A 22,954-nucleotide genomic window follows, 5' to 3' on the forward strand; every position below is an offset into this window, starting at 1 on the left:
AGGAACCTCTGTAAGTCTACTTCCTAGTCTGTACCAGAGTCATAAATGATCACGGCTTCTCGAGGCAATGGAAAGGGTTGAATGGATTGCCTGCAAGGCCCCAGCCCACCATCTGGAACATGGGGAGTCTTTAAAAGCACTATTATTTCAGGACTGATCACTGAATAGTTTTCTCTGGTTGCCTTTTGCAGTTAGTTAGTTGTTCCATCCGCCTGACTTGCCCTCAGTCTTGTTTGATTAGCTCCACACCAAACATGTTCAAGTTCTACCTACACAGAACCAAAGATGTGAAGAGATGAGAAAGTACCTGTTTATTCTGGTCATAAATTTGCTTTGTAATTTAGGTTTACGTGTATTGATCTCACTACATTTACCTTCAAAATAGTACTGAGGATTGCTATCAGGGTAGAGGAGCGATTTGGTAGACAATTGTGTTCCTTCTTGAAGAGTGGCTCTACAAAGCACGTGGGTCATAAAGCATTCAGTGCATGTTTGCTCATGAAATGAGTAAATAACTGAAATGATGACACTTAATTAATAATTATGGTGACCAGTACATTAAATCTTTCGTTAAAAGTATTCTGCAATTAATCATTTACGTTTAAATTCCCTAGCCTTCTTTTTGTTTTTAATTTTATTACTCAGAGACCAACAAATTGTCACTCCCAGGATATTATTGCTATTTCTGTTGAAATCTGGGGAAAGTTGCCATCTGTATCATACTGCTTCTTCTAATGAATGCACTTCTTATACCTTTCCATTCATGCAGATCTTATTATCTTTCAACCACGTTTAAAATTTTGCTCTTACACATTATTCTATTTACTCTTACGAACTTGATATTTTTTGGCCTAAATTGTAAAATATTGTTTGTTAAATATACTTTTTATTCTGAAATAATTTTAGACTTACCAAAAACTTGCAAAGACAGTACAGAGAGTTCCCATACACCCTTCACCCGGTATGTTTCTCCTAATGCTATCACCTTACATTTCTGTGGTACATTGGTCAAAACTAAGAAACCAACATTGGAACATCACCATTGACTAAACTCCAGACTTTAGTCAGATTTCAGCAGGCTCCTTTTTTTTCATTAGTAACGTTCTTGTTCTGTTCCAAGATCTTATCCAGGATACCATATTGCATTTAGTTGTCATGTCCCCTTACATATACTTTTTTTTTTTTTTTGCGGTACGCGGGCCTTTCACTGCTGTGGCCTCTCCCGTTGCGGAGCACAGGCTCCAGATGTGCAGGCTCAGCGGCCATGGCTCACGGGCCCAGCCGCTCCGCGGCATGTGGGATCTTCCCGCACCAGGGCACGAACCCGCGTCCCCTGCATCGGCAGGCGGACTCTCAACCACTGCGCCACCAGGGAAACCCCCTTACATATACTTTTAAAAATATATAAATATCATAAGTATTTTTACATAATATACATAATATACATAATAAATAAATTCGTACATAATATATGTAAGTGTTAAATTTTGCCATGTGTTTTATCTCTATGAATTGATACGATCAGGTGATTTTTCTTCTTTAGCTGTTGATATGGTAGGTTGCATTGATTGATTTTCAAATATTTAACTAGCATTGTGTAACTGGAATAAAGCCCTCTGGGCCATAGTGCATATTCTTAACATATATTTTGCTGGATTCAAGTTGCTAATACTTTGTTTAGAAATTTTACAGCTAAGTTTATATGAGATATTGTCTATAGCTTTTCTCTTTTGTAATGTCTTTGTCTAGTTGTGATATCAAGGTAGTTTTGCCCTCATTCAATGAGTTGGAAAGTACTTCTTCATCTTGTATTTTCTGAAAGAGGTTGTAAAGAATTGTGCTAACTCTTCTTTAATTGTTTGAGAGATCTCTAAATATGGGATTGACCTGGATCTGGGTCACAGAGCCATGATTCCTTTCTACCTACATTCTGCTCTTAGGAAATTTAATTTTTGTTCCTTTTAAAATACCTTTCACCTGCCAATAAATCCCAAATTTATATCTCCAACTCAAGATTGCTCTACTGAGCTCCAAACTTATAAACAATTGCCCTTCAGTATTGGTGGAGGATTGGCTCCAGAAGCCTCCACAGATACCAAAATCCATGATGTTCAAGTTCATTATGTAAAATGGAGCAGTATTTACATACAACTTACGCACCTCTTCCCGTATACTTCAAATCGTGTCTAGATAACTTAGAATACCTAATGTGATGTAAAAGCTATATAAACGGTTGCTGGCATGTGGCAAATTCAAGTTTTGCTTTTTGGAACATTCTGGAATTTTTTTGAAAAAATATTTCTGATCTGCAGTTGGTTGAATGCACAGGTGCAGTGCCCATGGATACAGAGTGCCCACTGTATACAACTTTCCCCTTTGATATCTCTACTACAACTAGAATAGAACTCTTAATCCCTGTCTACTCCATTCTGATAGCCTATTTCTCCCCAGATGAGAAAATAACCACCTCAGTAGAACCACCCTATTCTCATTTGACCAAGCCATAATTGTCTGAGGAGTTCTTTCATACCGTCGCACCCTGTATTCAGTATACTACATCATGCTGTTGATTCTACCTTCAGAACACATCTTGAAATCTGTCCCTTTCATAATCTCTACCGTGACCAGCCTAGTCTAAGCTGCTAACATTTGCTCCCAGCTGGTCTCTCTCTTGCTACGCTCCCCAAACCAAATGATTGTTTATTCACATCGCAGCCAGAGTGACATCTTTAAAGTATAAATTAGACCACATCAACTCTCCTTTTGAATAACATTCCATTACATGTAGAATAAATCAAAACTTCTGAACCACAGTGCAACGTATTTTCTTTAACAGGACGCTGGCCTCATTTTCAACTAGTCCTTAGGTTAGGCTCCTGTATTCGTCTGTTAGAGCTCCCCTAACACAATACCATGGACTGGGTGGCTTAAAACAACAGAAATTTATTTTCTCACAGTTTTGGAGGCTAGAAGTCGAAGATCAAAGTGTCAGCAGGTTGGGTTTCTTCCTGCCATGCAGACTGCTACGTTCTCACTGTGTCCCCATGGAACCTCTTCTGTGTCCACGTGGAGAGAGAGAGATCTCTGGTGTCATTTCTCTTCTTAGAAGACAGTCCTATCAGATTAGGGACCCAGCCTTATGACCCAGTTAACTTTAATTTCCTCTTGAAAAGCACTATCTCCAAATACAGTCACATCGAGGGCTAGGGCTTCAACGCATGACATTTTTTTTTAGTTGGGGAGTGGGACGGAAGTACATAACTCCATCCATAGCAGTACCCAATCTCACTCTCTAGAATCTAGGTATACAGGCTCTCTTCTACACATAAAGGACACCGAGCTCACGTCGGTCTCAAGGCCGTTACTGCAATTCCCTTCGTCGGGAACGGTCTTCCCCTAAGTCCACATGTGTGGATGATTCTTGTCTTTTCTGTCTCAACTCAGATGTGACCTCCTCAGAGAGTCATGTCCTAATAACCCAATCTAAAGTCTCCTCTACACCCTGGCCATCACTTTCCATCCCATTTCTCTTTAATTTTCTTTATAGAACTTATCACTCTCTAAGTCATCTTTTTCTATTTACTGGTTTATCTTCTCACAGCCTCTCTCCCCTTACCTGACGCTAGAATAGAAGCTCCCTGAGGGCAGAGAACTGTTTCTATGGTTTGCTGCTATATTTTTGGTTCTCAGGACACCTCCCAGCACATAGCAGATGACTAAAAATATTTGTTGGCTGTTTTTTTAAATTAATTTTTATTGGAGTATAGTTGATTTACAATGTTGTGTTAGTTTCAGGTGTACAGAAAAGTGAATCACTTACACATATACGTATATCCACTCTTTTTTAGATTCTATTCCCATATAGGTCATTACAGAGTATTGAATAGAGTTCCCTGTGCTATAGGGTAGGTTCTTATTAGTTATCTATCTTATATACAGTAGTGTGTATATGTCAATCCCAATCTCCCAGTTTATCCCTCCCCCAACCTTTCCCCCTTTGGTAACCATAAGTTTGTTTTCTACATCTGTGACTCTATTTCTCCTTTGCAAATAGGTCCATTTGCACCATTTTTTAAAATTCCACATACAATGCTAACACATATATATGGAATTTAAGGAAAAAAAATGTCATGAAGAACCTAGGGGTAAGACGGGAATAAAGACACAGACCTACTAGAGAACAGACTTGAGCATATGGGGAGGGGGAAGGGTGAGCTGTGACAAAGCGAGAGAGAGGCATGGACATATATACACTACCAAACGTAAGGTAGATAGCTAGTGGGAAGCAGCCGCATAGCACAGGGAGATCAGCTCGGTGCTTTGTGACCGCCTGGAGGGGTGGGATAGGGAGGGTGGGAGGGAGGGAGACGCAAGAGGGAAGAGATATGGGAACATATGTATATGTATAACTGATTCACTTTGTTATAAAGCAGAAACTAACACACCATTGTAAAGCAATTATACCCCAATAAAGATGTTAAAAACAAATTCCACATACAAGCAATGTCGTATTTGTTGACTGTTGAGGGAATGAATTTGGTTTAGCCAGTGCTGGCAGACTGCATGGGACCTATTCAATGGGGGAGTCCTAGTGTGCCTGGTGGTTTTTTTCAACTTTCAAGAGATAAACCGTAGGTAAGAAGCTTTGTCTTTTCCTCATATTTTCAAAAGAACTGGCCACAATCACCTCATAAGTTGATGATTATGAAGGAGACATTTAAGCACTTGGATTCTTATGCCCTAGAATCCAGGGTAAAAAGACAGCGATAGTAACCACCAAAGTCCCTCTAGTCTCTCAGGTCAGCTGTGAGTGTAAATGAGACAAAGGTTTGCTGCTTCGTTTCTAGCTTATCACCCAGGAAGTGGCCAATGGATGTTGGTGTCCATGTATACAGTCTATATGGTACCAGTGAAAGAAGAAAAGAAGGGAAATGTAAGCATGCACCCTAGATTTCCAAAAAGAAACAGCATTTCTTACCTACACACAGTCCTCCTCTACACATTTCAACATACTTGGCCTTGTTAGTGCTCTTCTAACATCTGCCTTCCCTTTGCAGACAGTATAGTCATTAACGAATGAAATTAGCTCCAAGTTACAATGACGGGCATTCAATTTTGTTCAATTAGAGGTTCACAGGGAATTTACACATGCACAGTTTAAAGCTGTCCAACATTCAGGGGCTTGTAAGGAGCACAGACTCCGTTTAGGTTGACGTCAAGCAACAGTCTTAGGTCTACGACAGTTATTTTTCTCACTTGCCATGAGGGAGCCTAGCTTTTAAGAGACCACCTGCATAAGCACTTTGGTACAAATTTCAATGCTTTCTTGAAAATACGTGATCAGAGACATGGAGGTAAGGTGTAATAACTTTATCGGATCGTTATTTTCAGGTTATCAGACTCCGGAATCATGCAAGTCTAAAAGCGATTTCAATTTGTGGAGATTTCAGTAAAGAGATAACATTCAGAAACATCTGCTTCAGTAAGTCAATTCTCCCGAATTTAGAAAACCCAAATAATTAATCTGAGGGCTGAATGCTATCCTCACATATTTTTTATTGCAAATGTAAATTAAATATACCACTTGAGAGATTACAAAGAAGGCAACTTGGCCCAGAGAAAGGTGCTGCGTTAAGTCAACATTCTCTCTCAGTTGAAACTTGGTCCGTGTTCCTGAGTAAAGCGCCGAGGACAACAGACGTCATTGTGAGATTTCCCCAAATCAGGAGATTTCTGCATGATACCTTCCCCCAAAGGGAATAATGGTTGGCCTCAGAGCCAGATTTTTCGAGGATGACTTTTGCCCACACATCATAAAAATGCAACCCCATCTTCTTACTTACCTTGAGTACCTTTCTGGTCGGATTCACGGCTTTGTTTTCAATACACTGCTTTCTTGACTGCTTCTTTGAGCGAGCTATACCATATACCATGGTACAATACACCATGCTATCGGTATATTGATCAGAATCAATGTACCGATAGCACAGAAGGGAAGAAGAAACGTTGGGAGAGCAAAGACGGAAAACCTAGTCCAAGGGGGCACTTGTCGGGTAGCTCTTGGGGACAGCTGCACATAAGACTGTACCACCAACAAGCATATTTGAAAGCAGCGATGTGATCACTCATGAAGCTAGCCCAGGAGCATAATCTTCCCATCTAAGATCTGAGAGTGATGGGTAGGAGGCGAGAAATGGCTTCTATCAATAAGGAACGGGCAGCCCACACATTAAAATCACTTTTCAAAACACACATGTCCTGCATATTGCAAGAGTTTTAAGACACAGAAGAAAATCATTTTTAAGCTTATCCTGTTTCTTTTAAAAGATCAAAGGGCGTAGAAAACTGTACATGAAAGACACAACTTTTTGTTATATAGATAGATGCATAAGGCTAAATACATGTTTATACTCATTATGCAGATATCCATATACATAAGACTAAAGTAATATAGTGTGTCCTCTGTATATATGCATGTATATATGTAGTGTACATTTATCTACATTTATCTTTATCTTTCATTCTATCTATCTATCTAATATCCTAGATAACAGCTTAAGTCTTGGAAGTAGTAAAGTTGTTTTATTTTTATTTTTTAAGATTTACAGCAGTGGTTCTCAACCAAGGGCAATTTGGCAATGTCTGGAAACATTTTTGGTTGCTATAATTAGCAGGGAGGGGGCTACTGGTATCTAGTGGGTAGAGGCCAAAGATGCTACTAAACACCCCACAAGGTACAGGACATTCCCTCTCCCAGGAAAGAATTATCTGACCCCAAATATCAACAGAGCCAAGGTTCAGAAAACCTGATAGAATCTATAAATTGGGCAGGCATACCAATGAACTCTTAAGATGTCTTAGGTCTGTGACCGAGTTTATCTGGGGGAACATATCAGATACCAGCAGCTTAAAAAAGGACATTCTTCCCACCTGACTTTTCTAAGGAATCAGTCAACACATTCCAGTGTTTTCATTGCCACATCATAAAAGATATGCTTGTATATTTCATTTCCTGGATGAGTGAAAATGAGCAAGTTGCCGTTTGCCTCAATAATTTCCAGAGGATCTCAGTAACTAGGACATTATACCCTGAGTCTGAGGAAAAATCGGCAAACGTTTCAGGAAATTTCCCTTCTTTGGCAACACTGAAAGGCCACAAACAAATTCACTTTCAAATGGATATTTAAGGGCATTTTATGAGTCTTTTCGATGTCTCTCCAAGTCTTGCTGGAGTTGCTGTGTTGAAAAGCTGTAAATTTTAGTTGCAATAAAATAGACATTACTTTTAATTGTTTCCTCTCAGCATTTTCACATATATGTAGATTTTTCTTTTAAAAATAAAGCAGCTTGGAAAATCAGCATTTACAGTTCCAAAGAGCTTTCATACTGTCATCAGTCTATATTCTAAGGTGTTTCTGCTTTGAAAGAAGATACATTACTGGAGAAATATGAGGAAAGAAAAACTAAAAACTACCAGATGTTCTTGAAACCTCGGAACAGATCATTTGTATCCTTTGTAGCTTCACTGCTTCCAGGTATGATTATCCATGGGGAAGATCAGACCAGAAGAGCTAGGCTCCAGCACTGACGGTCAGCGTTAACCTCACCACCTCCAGGGTAACTGAACACTGAGGCACCATAAAGAACAGTTCTAGGAACTCATGCAATTTGATTTGCTTTTCCAAAATTAAAATTTGGATAATTAAAAAATATATACACAGAACGTACCAATCCCTATAAATTATCATTAAAAAATTGAAAACTGGGGCTACCTGACTCTACCTGGGGAGGTGGAACTTTTCATCATAATCCAAATACTGCTGCGTACGGTGCTTTGTAGATGGACAGTCCTCTGCTGGGCTGATTCTTTCTGACAGTTCTCTCGGTTCCTTTTGGTACTCTACCCATCCGTGGTACATGTGAATTTGTACTTGATGTTAATGATCTCACTGCACTTTTTATGTGATTGGCTCTGTACCAAGAGAAACAGTATGAATGCTCCATCATCAGCCACTCCAGTCACAAGGGCAGTGTTGAAGTAAGAATTCAATTGTAAATACGAGACAAGAAACTTCACTGCCAAGAGGGGCTGGAAACGGGAGGAATGCAGGGATGCAAAGCGAGGAGGCCTGGTATCATGTCTTCTCTGCTTTCATTAAGCAAGCAAACTGCTAGAAGGAAATGTCATGAAATAAACAAACACAGTACACAAATAATTGCTTCTTTCTTTGACATCCTCACTTCTTTCTCTACCTATGTTTTATGATTAAAAGGGATACTTTGTTTCGACTCTCAAACAGGTTAACACTTACCTTGACAAGTCCTTTGTACGATTCCTGGAGGATAACAGTAGTTATTGAACGTATGAGTGCATGGAGAAAACTGTGACCCACAAATGAGTACCTTCTGGTGACTGACATTAACAAATGAAATATAAACCCAACCCATACAGATACCAAGGTCAAGTGGAAGACAGCCCTGGTGACCCCACCAAATACTCTGGTTCCCAACATCTCTTTTATTTCTGGTAAAAATTTATTAACAGAAATTTTTCAGAAATTAAGAAATGAGAAAACAGATGTTTGGAGAGCTTCGGCAATCTCTGGAAGATGAAGCTGTTAATGATTTGTACCCAGGTTTGCTTTATTCCAAAGTCTTTTCTCTTCTTTCTACATCGCAACCTCTGCCTCGTAAAACTGTAAGGGGAACACACTAACTCCTGGATGCGCTCTTCTGGCCAAGGCACCCGCCTGCACTCACACAGCATCCAGTTGTTTGGCGTCTCCTTGGATGTCAGAAGCCTGCTCTTTCTGTGTCCACTCCACAGCATTTGTGTCTGCACCATGCAAATATTACAAAACGTTCTCCCTTCTGTGGAAATTTTGAGAATTTCAACACCTAAACTTTATCTAATTGTAGATGGGTTGACAGCATAGGATTACAAAATATTAAGAAGAAAACCAATTTCTTTGGGTTTACTCAGTATTTTTCTGTAAAACTGCTCTTTTAGGAAAAGAAGTCTAGTTAAAAAAAAAAAAAACCCTGGTCATTCTTTGAGGGCTCCCCGTTATACATTCGGTGCTTGTTCTTCACCAAGAAATATCCATTAGGGCAACATAAATGGGACTAAATGTGCTCTATGACAAGATTCTGGAGACAGTATCACTGCTCCCTCAGGTTCATATCTTTAAAGACAATAGCTTACGCCATTTGAAGCAAAACTTGTCGTGAAAATGTTTCATTTTGTTGTCTTCCAAATGCTCAAGAGGTAAAGATGATCATCAAAAACAAGGTCGAGCCCATCAATGCATATAGCCATGGCTTAAAATTCTAACCAAAACACGTTTTATCATATTGGATAAGCTAATATTAATCTCATAAATATTCTTGATCGAAATCTAAATAAAAATAAAAAGGCTTCTTGAAAAAATCCACCCAGCATTAATAGCTCTTCTAAAACATTTTTAATTTTTTCCATCTGGTCACTTCCAAGAAAAACTATTCAGTACTTCCAAGTACTGAAGAATCAAACTAGGTAAGTCCTACTCACAGAATTTCAGAAAGGCCACCAGAGGGAATAACAAATGCTCTTAAATTTCAAAGACACAAGTTTTTCTCCACCAACTCTGGCACATTTCATGACCTTATTCTGAGGTCATACGAGTAGATGGTCCACCAGAAAGCATGGACACAATGGCTATGCAATGTCTCTAGCTTTTCATGACTAAAGTGGCCAGAGTCAGCCTAATGTCAATAAAAAAGACTAGTATTTTTGTATGGTTATTTGTCAATCACATCTACACTCACCCTGTCACCTTGACAAGAACCAATGCCCAAGCAGTAAATTATTTCCCTTCTCATCCATATATTTTAGAGAATTAAAGGCATTGATTTTACAAGGAGAAAAAATGCTTCTCGTTGGTTCTCTGTGGGGAATAAACAAGCAAGAAGAAATGCTCTTCCGAATGCATAATGGAATTTCCTATCTCTGAAACTGTCTCTCACTCCCCTCCACCCATACATGCAACCGATGTCATTGCTGTCACATCTAGCAGGGTATCAGGCGGAGGTGAAGCCAAAGGACTCTTTCCTCTACAACCAGGGGAATCCCCATAATTTCCAGTCTAGTACAGTTTCCAGTTTAGCTACAATTACTAAGGGTGAACATTACTCCTGGGGTTTCATAGGAAGGTAGATCACTGTGGGGTTCAAGGCAGTCATCCCAGGTGTTACTAAGCTCACCCTTTTCTCTGACTCTTTTCTAACGCCTTGTTTTTAGTAACTTTCATCAGGTCAAATTCATAGGCTGTACCTTGACCTTCCAGGGAACATAGGCCACCTGAAAACACAGCTAAAGGATTATAATCCCCTTACTTGGGTGTGCTCCCAGAGTAAAGTAAAACATTAAACTTACCATTGGCGATCCACATTGCAGGCTATGGTCCCACTCGCCCAGGTCTCCACGGTGTCCTTTTCTTCGTGCAGACGCATCACTCTCCCACATCTTGGTTGGGAAAAGTAGTAGAAATCTGACAAGCCCTAGCAGAAATTCACAGTGCAGGAAGGAATAAAACAGGTAGTCAGATGTCCCAAATGGCTGATTCCCACTGCTCTTCAAAGGCATTGATAAAGGAACAAATTTGTCACAGAAACACCCGCGACCCCAATCTGTTTTTGAGGCACGAAGGGGCCAACTGACCAACTGAATCCAACCTAGGGAAGCTACTGAAATGGTACTATGCTATTATAAACTAATTTAAAAGGGTCCCAGGAACTGACGCATGCATGCCTGGTACCCAAACCCAAAGATTCAATCTAGGATCAGAGGATCTGGAATGAAAAAACTCGGTGTGGGCTTTGGACTCGTCGCCCTGTCTACCCTCTTACTTCTGTCCCTCTGATTATTAACCTTGTCCTTGGTGGACTCTTCCAAGAGTCACCTAAATTTGGTCGGGAACAGAGCCACAGGGATAACAGTCAAAACTGAACGCTCAGTATATACTGACTTAAGTGAGACTATTTTGGCTAAAAGATTTTCCCCCAAGTGGTATTTTTAAAAAAGATAACAGGGGGCTTCCCTGGTGGCGCAGTGGTTGAGAGTCCGCCTGCCGATGCAGGGGATACGGGTGCGTGCCCCGGTCCGGGAGGATCCCACATGCCGCGGAGCGGCTGGGCCGTGAGCCATGGCCGCTGAGCCTGCGCGTCCGGAGCCTGTGCTCCGCAACACGAGAGGCCACAACAGTGAGAGGTCCGTTTACCACAAAAAAAAAGATAATAGACTTGATTTTTTACAGTTCTAGATTCTCAGCAAAATTGAGAGGAAAGCACAGAACGTTCCCACACCCCCTCTCCTCACACAGAGGCGCAGCTTCCCTGTATCACCATCCCCCACCAGAGGAGAATATTTGTTACAGTTAGTGAACCTGTGTTGACACATCATTATCACTTGAAGTCTATAGTTTACCTTAGGGTTCACTCTTGGTGGTGTACATTTTATTAGTTTTGACAAACGTGTAGTGACATGTATCCACCACTGCAGTATCATACAGAGTACATTCCATGTCCTACTATCTTGGTTACATTTTTATTCATTCATTCAGTTAGTCATTTTTATTCGCGTCTCTTTCCTCTATGCATTGAACCCTGTGCTAGACCCTGGGAATCTTCAAAACAATAATTAAAACAAATCAACAGCCTTTTCTTTAGCTTCTCTCTCCCTTCTTGCATCTTACTGAAAGCAGAAAGAAGAAACCAAGCGGCACTCTCAACACCCGGGCTAGAAACATTCTTGGCTAGATCATTCAGAAACTGAGATCATGAGTGTTTGTTTTTTTAGGATGCTAAGTTTTGTAGTAATTTATCACAGAGCAATATATAACTAACACATATATTAATATCAAGAGTGGAACATTGCCAAAATACGAACCCAAAATTTGGGGGTGGCTTTGGAACTAGGCAGTGGGCTTTGAGAAGAGTGTTAGGAACAGCCTGAGGGCCTGGAAGAAATTGTCGATAGAAGCCTGTGGTCATTCATCAAGCTCCAGGTGAAGGCTGGCAGGCAATGAGGTAAATGTTATTGCAAACTGGAAGAAGAGGGATCTTTGTTACGTTGTGGCAGAAAGTTGAGTAACACCACTGAGTGGAAAGTAGAAAATGTGTGTATCAGTGAACTGGGTGACCCATGAAGATGTATCTATTATATACACCCCTATTCCTTTAAATACAAAGTAGACATATTAATTGCTGCTGTTGTTACATTGTGGAAGGAATCTTTAAGTCTAATAGGAAGACAAAAGGACAGCTTCTGTGGTGTATCTTCTTATTCTTCAAAATAAGAAGTGTCTGTCTCGGAAGAACAGGTTTTCACCTCCATCCTACTGTACTCTGACGTGGATATGTGACTTGCTTTAGCCAATAAAATGAGTGGAAGTGGCATGGGTCACTCCCAAGCAGAAGTTTTAAGAGCCAGTGCATGCTACCTTTTCATTTATCCTATGGTGAAATGTCTCATTTTATAAGAGCTACTCTATCAGACTGAATCCTGGAAGGAAGCGATCCAAAGCCAGCCAGCAATGAACATATATTTGAACAAGAAAGCAAGCTTTGTGGTTAGAAGCCACCGCCATTTGTTACTGCTCTATACATTACCCTTGCCTGATTGGTACAGCTTCAGACAAGTGCTGCAGCTGAAGGATGACGAGGATTCTGACCCATGGACCAGGGGGAGAGGATAGATGCTAGGGCAGGTGCAGGGGCCTGGAGCGTGTGAGAGATCGTAGGAAGAGTATGCATGTCTAGAACGTAATATGGAAATTGGTTCGGGAAAGGGATGAGGGGAAAGGAACAAATTAGACGGACAGGGTCATTTATTCCATGTTAAGAAAGTCTGCCCCCCTGTCAGGATGGAGAGTTCATTGAATTATAAGGGGAGGAATAATATGTCCAAATTTTATGTTAAAAAGTTAACAATGACAGTCTTGTAGAAGGTACAGGTAAGGTGCCTGAAACACAGGGAGGAAATCCACTGGAATAGTTCAAGGAAAGTATGTTACACACATAACCAAGGAATGGAGAACACTGGAGAGGTATGAGAAACACTAAAGAGAAAAAAAGTGAGAGCATTTAGCAATGAGGTTGATGTGATTAAGGCATCGTTATAGGAACATGAAGTACAATGTATGTATTGCTCGTGTTAGACTAGACTGTTAGTCAGGGACAGTCCGTCTCTCCTTCCCCACCTTCTGTGGGAGGAGTATATTTCTCCAACACACGAACATGTGACCTACAATGATGGGGGCGTGGAAAGGATAGTGTGCAAGTTCCAAGTCTGGGCCTTGAGAAGCATCGTTTGCTTTTCTTCATCCTCTTTGGGATCATCCCTCCCCCTTCATGAGCACATTCCCCATCTAGTCTCCTGGTTCCTGGTCCCTGAGGACAAACCTGCAACAAAGCTGATCTGAATCTGTGGCTGGAGCCCAAGTCCAGCTGATCCCAGCCAAGACCAGAGAAGTCCTGCCCCCCTTCTGCCAGGCAGACACATAAGTGAGACACCGTGTGCCACTGAGTTCTTATTGTTGTTTTCTAGCCAAAGTTGACTGATACACCACTGGACTCAAATTTCCATGAGCTACTAACCTCAACTCCACGTTCCTTTTATGACTTTTAAAAATCTTTTCGCTGCGCTGGGTCTTCGTTGCCATGCACGGGGTTTTCTCTAGTTGTGGCGAGCAGGGGCTACTCTTCGTTGTGGTGCGTGGGCTTCTCATTGCGGTGGCTTCTCTTGTTGCGGAGCACGGGCTCTAGGCACGCGGGCTCAGTAGTTGTGGCTCGTGGGCTCTAGAGCGCAGGCTCAGTAGTTGTAGTGCACGGGCTTAGCTGCTCTGCGGCATGTGGGATCTTCCTGGACCAGGGCTCGAACCCGTGTCCCCTGCATTGACGAGCAGATTCTTAACCACTGCGCCACCAGGGAAGTCCCCCAGTTCCTTCTAAAAATAATTGACTGCAAGGTCCCAGCCAAACTTTACCATCTTTTCTTTAAATAATAAAAGGTCAAAGGAAGATAATTCTTAAATGTTCTGTTGGATATGTTTCTATTTGGGGGGTTGTTTTTAATCATTTATCCCGGTATAACCATGAAACGGGACATGCAGTTGTAATTATTTAAATTTCCCTTCAAGTATGAGAATATAGATTTTTTTATTATTGATTGAGCAAGTTGACTAGTTCTCACTAGAAGTGACAGCATAAAGCCACGTAAAAAGTAAATATGCAAAAGTTAATTTTACTTAGACTTGAGAGATTAGTTTAGGTTAATCACATGTTTCTGGGAAACGGTCAAGGTCCTAGTCATAAATCCATTCAACAAAGACCTTTAAAATTTTCAACCTTTTCATCCTTTTTAAACGCTATGGTTGGCTCTCTTCTTAGTTTGAAATAATGCATGTAATGTTTTTACAAGTGCAAATAGCAGTAAATGAAAGAGTGATAATGCATTAGGAAGGGAGTTTATTTGCAAACCTTCAAAAGTGGTTTACTTTAATACCCAAGGTATATGCATATTATAGTTCTGATAATGAGGGCATACAGTAAACTGTAATAAAAGTCATTGGAAGGTTTGCCAAGATATATTCTCTTGTTTGAATTAAACCTACTCTAGGAGACTGCAATTTTCCCTCTTGCATCAGAAGATATTAGCCTTGGTTTATTTCTGAAATATTTTATTTGGGTTGTATCATGTGACATAAATGGACTGGGAAGAAGCAAGGTGAGCCACTGTAGCATACATCTGAAGTCTAAGGGAGTGATACCCAGGGGATGCAAAGATGGCTGGAGAACACCAATAATTGGGATGTGTTTTTTTAGACTGTTTCGCACGATCTGCTGGGAAGCAGATTTGTGCATGAAATGTGAGGACGCCTCAGCTCGGTACAGCCTCCCGTTTAGGAGTCATCCTCCGACTCTGTGGGCTGTGGCATCACCAGGATATTGGCCTGCTGATAACTCGGTTTCTTCGAGTCTGTTTTTAATTATGGAAGTAATATAACACTGTTAGGGGAAGATTATAAACAAGGTAAAAGAAATATTACTATTTTAACCTCATTCCTATTTTTCATTTTTGTATGTCTTTCCCAAGCTTTTTGAGTAATTACTAAGTTCCCAGTAAGACTTTCTCTGCCTCAGCTCACGTAAGTCTCATGACAACAATAGCAAGCATGATCCTTCTTTTAGAGAGAAGAGCTGGAGGTTTTAAATAACTGCCCCAAGGCTATCAAACTACCAAGTCACAGAGGAGTGAGTAGAAAACTAACTGTTTGACTTCCTAGCCCAAGCTTCTTAATAAGTATCTTACAGAGTTGTAAACGTAGCGTGAAGACAGTTTTGTATCTTGCTTTTCCCACTTAATGTTGAACTGTATTTTCCCACATGACGGCGTAGTCTGTTACTGTTATTTTAGTAGCATGGTCTCCCTTAATAGAGATATGTCCTCACTTCCTGAGCCATCCTCCTATCACAGGACTCTGGATTACCTCCAAATTACCATTTTGGAATTTTACAGTTTTATAATTAACACTACAACAACTATCTTAATGCAGAACATGCTCTTACATAATCCACGGGGTCTTTTCCGCCCCATGGTCTACAACGTTTAGAAAATTTTGAAGATTTTTTTTTTTATATGTGTGAAGTCTAAATGGGATTTGTTCCATTGTTTCAGTTTTGGCTGGGATTTCAAAGCTGAGAAGTTATGTGACAAATGCCCCTGCCTCCTAGAGAGAGACGCCCGGTCGTTTACATGTGACCTGCAAAGGAGGCTGCCAAAACCAGGTTCGGCCCCGCTTAGCCTATCGCCTACCTTCCATTATAGAACAAAAGCTAAGAGTGCATTAGGAAGATGGATAAATAATGTTTTAGAACAACTGTCAGTAAACCCCACGCTTTTCTTCCCCTCCACTACGCTTTGTTAACCAACCTCAGGTCCAGTGAGAAAACTTTGATCTTGACATGTGAGGAATTTGGAAAACAAAGAGGCTGGCTCTCGCCTGAAAAACTTTGAAGGCAAGAGGTTGGATGGAAGGAATCCGCATGGCTGAACACAGAGAAAAAACTGGATCAGGGTGGACCCTACAGAGGGCAGGGAGGCAGGCGCCACCTGGAGAGGATCTCATTATGTGGTTTCCTACAAGGGCTGAGGGCCCGCGGGAGTAAAAGGTCATGCAGAGCTCAGCACCAGAAGCGGAAGTAGATGGACCTCCTGCGCAGGCACACGTCGGGCGTCGCGCAGGTCAGCGCACAGCGTCCGCGGTAGTCTTCGAAGAATCCATAGATACCCTGAGGCAGAAAGACGGCATTTAAGTACCTGTCTCCATCATCGGACTCTGGACCCAGATTACACACTGCACCAACTGATAGATCATTTCTGAGCCCTGATTCCTCCTCTCGGACTCCTTATCGCCAAGGGGGAGCCAAGAAGCAACACAGTAAGGGAGGAGGAATGAAAGAACAAGGCGGAAAAACGACGGAGTATCCACCTTCCCACTAGAGGGTTACCAGTTCCAAGTTAGGAGTCCAGAGAAGAGGCCTGAAACGGCGTTATACAATGAAGGATTGGTGCTGTGTTTTGTTTCTTAGTCTCAATCTGGACTTCTGTGTACCTGAGGATGAGTCTACCAGAGGTTTTCGTCCAAAGGCAAAGAAGGAAGATCCAACACACAATTTGGACAGGCTACTGTGGAAGAAAAAATAGAATTATTTCACAGTTTCACACCTCTGAACCCAGCTCATTCAATCAACAAGTACGTGAAATTTCAAGTTGCATTTTCCAAAACATTTTTACCGGTTTACAAACATCATCAGGGATGAAGGAAAATCAGTTCCATGATGTTTTGCTCCCTTTAAAGTTCTGTTTTGAGGTTTATTATAATTTAATAGGTGAAATGTAATCTCAATTTAATGATAATTTTTAAATTACTAGCATAAACATTTTTATTTGCATATCTATTATTTAATTTGCTCACTTATAAATGAGCTGTAACATTGGACAGTATATCTATTAGTTAATTATTTTGTTATAAATTTGCATGTGGCATTAAGAAGAGAGACGAACTCTTTCCCCTGTTTTGTACTCTGTAGTTTGCCTCTCAATAAAAAATATTTTTTTTAAGTATGAAATTTTTAAAATGTAGTGAAACTCCAACTGTCAACGTTTTCCTTTCAATTTCTCCTCTTTGGAAATTTGGGGGAGAAAAAAGTCTATCTTTTCTTTATTCTTTGTTGCGGGATTTCTAATGTTTAAATGTTTGACTGTTTCTCCCATCTGGAGCTCATTTGTATACGGCTCAGAATCTGATAAGCGTGAGTTAACTATAACAAGTTGGCTGGGAAAAACATGTTGTTTGTATGGATATATCACTTTCAGCAATATTCGTATTCTAGTTTAAAGCACAACAAATGTTCTCACTCTCCAGTAAAGGCTGAAGAGACTTTCATAATAAATTTTCCTTACAAAAAGAATCCAGAGTCTCTCCCTTTGTAAACATCAAGTTGCCTGAGCTTAGCTCTCTTTTGTTCTCTGCCACAGCTCCCTCCCTATCAGAATTTACACACCATCCACTGTCAGGGATGCAAACTGTTCTACAGTTTGTTAATATCCAAGAAAGGCCATCACCTCTGAATCATTTTTTCCCCAAACATAAATCCTTGGGCCAACAAAGAAAAGTGGTATTTTTCCATCTCCATAATTCCTGTTATTTTAAGTCTATCCTTTAACCAGAGTGGCTTTGTATTTCTTTTTCCTTGATAACTCATAGGTTCAAATGTAAAAAATTATTATTACAAGGAACAATTATGAGGTTCAAAGCATACTGTGTGCATTCCATGCTTCTAGTTTCTGGTACTGATATACGGAACGGAATACTTGTGGTTGTCTATTCGCATGAAGTGGATGGGTTCCAGCCACTGGTGGTGAGAGGCTTAATGAAAGTCTGGCTTCATCAGACCCAGCAGGGACCTACCATCATGGGAGGTGGCCCAAGTGCCCTACTGGAGGCATCTCAGAAACAAACTTTCGACCATTAACTTATTCAGTCCAAATGGCAACCACGAAAGGGGGGGCGGGAATGGCTTTGCTGATTTTCTTAGCTTGAACATTATTCTAGATTTTAAGATTTCAATAACTCTTTCCTAAACACTGAACTAGAAAAACCTCTGACCTTTTAAAATACTTTTCATTTTTACTTTTTCAGTTTGGCGTGTTTAGTATTTTGATAACCCCCTCCTCACAAGCTTTCTTATTTAATGAGATAGTACACTTACATAGCAAAGCAAAAAAACAAAAACAGGACATCATTAATTACTGTTGACTTTTTTCTCACCATCCCTATTTACTTCTCTATAAGACCAGGACGTAACAGTTCCTTTTTTTGTGCTTCTATAGCACATATATAGTTTTTTAAACCATTTTTTATTGAAGTATATAGTTAATTTACAATGTTGTGCTGGTTTCAGGTGTACAGCAAAGTGATTCAGTTATAGAGAGATAGATAGACTCTTTTTTAGATTCTTCTCCATTACAGGTTTTTACAAGATATTGAATATAGTGCCCTGAGCTATACAGTAGGTCCTTGTTGTTTATCCATTTTATATATACTAGGGTGTATATATTAACCCCCAACATATATAGCTTTATTATAGAAAAAACGAGTTGTATTTTAAGTCAGTTGTGTACATGTTTGCCTCCTCTGGAATACTGAGAGCTTTCTGAGGACAAGAATGTATCCTCTTGATCTCCATTAGTCTAGCACTTAACACGATGTCTGATTACCAGATATCATCGAAAATGTATCAATAATACATATAATAACATAATAATATATTTGTGTAAATAAATGACTTCTGATCTACAATGCTTTGAACACCTCGAGATTTCAAAATGACTTGCAGATGAGTATTATTCTATCAACAGCCTTTTTGCCGCTAAATATTCAATAACTATCAACGATAGTTCATAGGACCCTGATCAACACGGTATAACAAAGTGCAGCTGGCTTTTGGAGCACAGTACACTCAATTCTGCGTCCTCTGGTGTGACAGAGACTGCACATATGCAGCAAATTCCATTACCTTTTCCCACTGGAAACACAGTGACAATATGCATCCTATCACCCTTTGCAACTAGATGTAGCCACATGACTTAATCCTGGACAACAGAATGTGGGCAAGAGTGATGTCCACTTCTGACTCAGTTCGTAGCAAAATTGTACGAGTGATCCTTGCTCTATCTGTTCCTGAAAGGTGAAGGATCTGTGAACCTATAATAAGACAGAACTACAGATATGGAAGGAACTTGAGTCCTTGAATGACCACATATAAAGCTGCTTGATCGGAATTAGCCTCTATGGACCATGATATGAGCTAGAACTAAATCATCAGTATGCTAAAGCTTCTGTTATAATTTTACCTTAACTTATTTAGAAATTGGTATTTGCAAGCTGGGTGCTAACACAGCACAAACTTCAAATTTGTGGCACTGGCTTTTTAGTCAGCAAGTAGTAGAGAAACTGACACAGGAGGCTAGAAAGATGGAGGTCTAGTCCATGGTTTTCCACATCAAAATACATAACAGAACTGTTGAGCACGGTAAATAGGAAGCCAGGCCAGACCTCATGTAACAATTAAGCCTGTAGCTCTTACACAAGATGTTGATAAGAATGAGATTAACAGTGTCTATTTGCTACTACTGGCTACTCTTAGCAACATACAAGAGATGAACACAGACAAAACCCAGCTTGTTTTGAAGCAGAAATCAAGGTGTATATAGCATCCAGAGATCAGTAACTTTTAGGCTTTGAAAATCTCCTTCGGAACCCCAGGTAATAGGGATAATTGAAAAAGGCTCTGAATGACAAAATATAGTAAGATTCTTAGCAAAACTCAAAGCAGAACAAAAGCACACAACCATAAGATAAAGGTCAGATGAAAGGGACGGTCTTCAAACATGTAGTTTCTGACGCTTTGAGGAGGATGAGACTGGCTTGGAGGAAGCAAATGAGAAAACCAGATGAGAAATATTGCTGTGAAAGAAACTTCAAACGCCGTTACTGGCACACGGAACAACCTAGAAATAAAAAGATTATGAAGCATGCTAATTTTGGAGACGATTATATCATTAAGGATGCGATGAGCTTTGGTCTAAAAGACTGACTTCATAAGCTTTAAGGTTACTGCTGGGTCCCCTGACTTCACCAGGGCCAAGTACAGTCCCCAGTACCCACTTTATTAAGGCCATGGTGAGTGGTGGACACAGAAGCACCTCCCAGAGGCCTGAGGCCGGAGCCATGGAGAGCACTAGAGAGGGAGGTTCTAGAGAGCGTAATTCAGGATGAAATGAAAAACTTGCCCTACCCAAAGAGTAGGGTCCTCCGTAACATGTCCAGAAGAATTTCAAATTGTTGTGAAGCAGGAACAGCTGTGTGTCTTTCATTCTTTCCTTTTCCAAACAAGAGGTTAAAAGCATATTTTCCTATCTATATATCACCATTGGATATTGTGTGTGCGTGTGCGTGTGTGCGTGGACATAGGGTTCATAGGTTCAAGGAACCTTCTCCAGTCCTGATTTAGAGGTCTGAACATCACTCAGAGATCTGGGATTTGACCTTGAGGCAATGACTGGGGGTGACCTTGGGTTTTCTACCTTCTGGAAGGACAGGTGTGTTCCAGGTGTAGTAGGAGGATGAAACACATGTTTGGGGGCCAGGAACAGACTGGGCAGAGGCTGACTAGCTCTTCATCGAGTGCATTTCCTTTCCTTCCCAAGCACACGGATAGGCTCCATTTCCCGACTTCCATTGTTCGTAGGTGTGGCTACAACCAACCGGGGTTCTTGGCCTCCTTAATCGATGGAAATTGATCAGGGGACAGTCCAGAAATTCAGGCAAGGCTTTATTGGGGCCCCTGCTGCAGCAGGGGGGAGAGAAAACAAGTAACAGGTCCCTTGCTTGCTCCCCGAAGTGGGGGCGAGGGCTCCTTGTATGGGGTGAGGGTAGGCGTGGGTCCAGGGGTCGGGCAGGAGTGGTGGCTGAAGTGGGCTGCCCACCCCTTGGTGGTGTTAAGTGCACGGGGCCTGCCCAGGACTCTGCCGTCGTTCCCGGCTCCTCAGAAGTGGCAGTTGAGTTTTTGGTCTTTTTGTATCTTACTGTTCATAATTTGCCCCAATTGTGCATGTGTGCAGCTATTTTTAGTCCCTCATAGTTTCTCTGTATTTTGTTGCTCAAAGAGACGTTCGTCCAGGTGCAAGCACTGTGGCAAAGGGTCCCAGGTCCCAGGCCCCAGGCTGTCTCATAGCCACATAATTGAGAACTGCCCAGGGAATATGGGAGGAAATAACCTTCACTACTTCCAGGCCTGATCCATAAAATGACACACACGAGAGCCTTCCTCTCTTTCTGCACCTGGTAACTGAATGGAGAAAACCGTGAAGCCCCGCTGGAAGGTGGACCCAGATGCTGGAAGGAGCCTGGGGTCCCTGAACACAGTCCCCAGGAAGGCTGTCCCGGCAAAGACACCCGATGAGGGGCACGAATAAACTTTTAATTATGTAAGCCTTTGAGATTAGCTTTGTTTTGTTTTGTTTGTTATAGCCTGTGGTAGGCAGAATGATGATGCTTTCCAAAGATACCCGCCCCCTAACTCCCTGGAACCTGTGAATAGCTTAGGGTATGTGGCGGAGGGAATCAAGGTTGCAGATGGAGTTGAGGTTGCTTGTCAGCTGACCTTAAATAAGGAGATGGTCCTGGATTACATGGGTGGGCCCTTAAGTCAGGGCGATCCAATGCTAGACAGCCCCTGGAATCTGGAAAAGACAAGAAAGTGGATTCTCCCCGAGAACCTCTAGAAGGGGATGCAGCCCAGCCGACATCTTGATTTTAGCCCAGTGAAACCCATTCCAGACTTCTAGCCTACAGACTATAAGATAATAAACTTGTATTATTTAATCCACCATGTTTGTGGCAGTTTGCTACAGTGGATGTGGCAAACTAACACACACTCATAACATCACAATTACATTTACAGTAAATGGCATCTAAGAAATTCCTCATTACTGTGCCTCTTCTTCTCACTCTATCCAAACCTCCCCTCAGACTCCTCATTCATTCTGTGCATCAGAGCCTAAACAGTGTAAAATGGATAGCTCCCAGAAAGACTTGAACTTTAGAGGTGAACAAATACTACAGTTAATGTACAAACCTCTCCCAGATGGAACTTCAGTCTGATCTAGAGGGTAGGAGAAATATTCTGGCCGGCAGAACGACAAGATATAGTTATTTCGGCTTCCCTTCCAATGTTCCAGAACCTTCCTTGTTCTGATTTCAGACCACCATTTGTCAAAGACCAAGGAAGCTACCAAAATGGAGAATTGAGCTCTAGGATATCTGAGCTACCCCAGAGACTAGTTATCTGACTCAAAAAAATCACTCCACTGCTCTAGCTTGGTTTCTTTCCTCCAAAATGAGAGGAACTAGATTTAGACTAATTAATCTTTCCTATCCCTCTTTGTTCTAAGCTGCTATAAATCAAATATGTCTATATTTTTCTAATGGTTTTCATGCAAATTAGTTCATTAGTAAATATAATTTTTTGCATGCCTGAATTTTCCCCGTTGTAGCTGTTCCTATGATTAATTAGCAACTAAGAAGAAATGTGAAAAAAACTGGGTTATGTCAGAATAACAACTTGGGTACTAAAAGGCTTTCTTCCCTTAATTCTTAAGTGGTTAGAAGTGGGATAACTTTCTCTTGTGACTCAGGAAGAAAGGGACTAGAGGACCTTAAATATTCGAAGTTTCAGCAACAGACATCAGATTTAGTTGGAATCACATGTATGGTGGCAATAGTCAAAGGGGATGCAGAAAGGGTAAGGGTTCTAAAAAGGAAGTAGAACACAAGAATCTCCACCACCA

The 22,954-nt window shown here is 41.0% G+C and overlaps 1 protein-coding gene across 12 annotated transcripts in view; it reads right to left on the reverse strand.

The window, feature by feature from the left end:
• The window catches only part of KCNJ16 (potassium inwardly rectifying channel subfamily J member 16), a 453,090-nt gene that overhangs the window by 129,257 nt on the left and 300,879 nt on the right, over positions 1–22,954 (reverse strand). For 11 of the 12 annotated variants that reach the window (XM_079904089.1, XM_079904098.1, XM_079904097.1 and 8 more), the window contains 4 exons: positions 16,653–16,726; positions 16,229–16,329; positions 13,636–13,927; positions 10,415–10,539 (listed from right to left, as the gene is read on the reverse strand). The gene's annotated coding sequence lies outside the window, so the exon portion shown is untranslated. The remainder of the gene's footprint in view (positions 1–10,414; positions 10,540–13,635; positions 13,928–16,228; positions 16,330–16,652; positions 16,727–22,954) is intronic. The other variant, XM_079904093.1, reaches the window with a different exon arrangement.

This window comes from Stenella coeruleoalba, assembly GCF_951394435.1.
Source record: "Stenella coeruleoalba genome assembly, chromosome: 19".
NCBI classification, from domain to species: domain Eukaryota; kingdom Metazoa; phylum Chordata; class Mammalia; order Artiodactyla; family Delphinidae; genus Stenella; species Stenella coeruleoalba.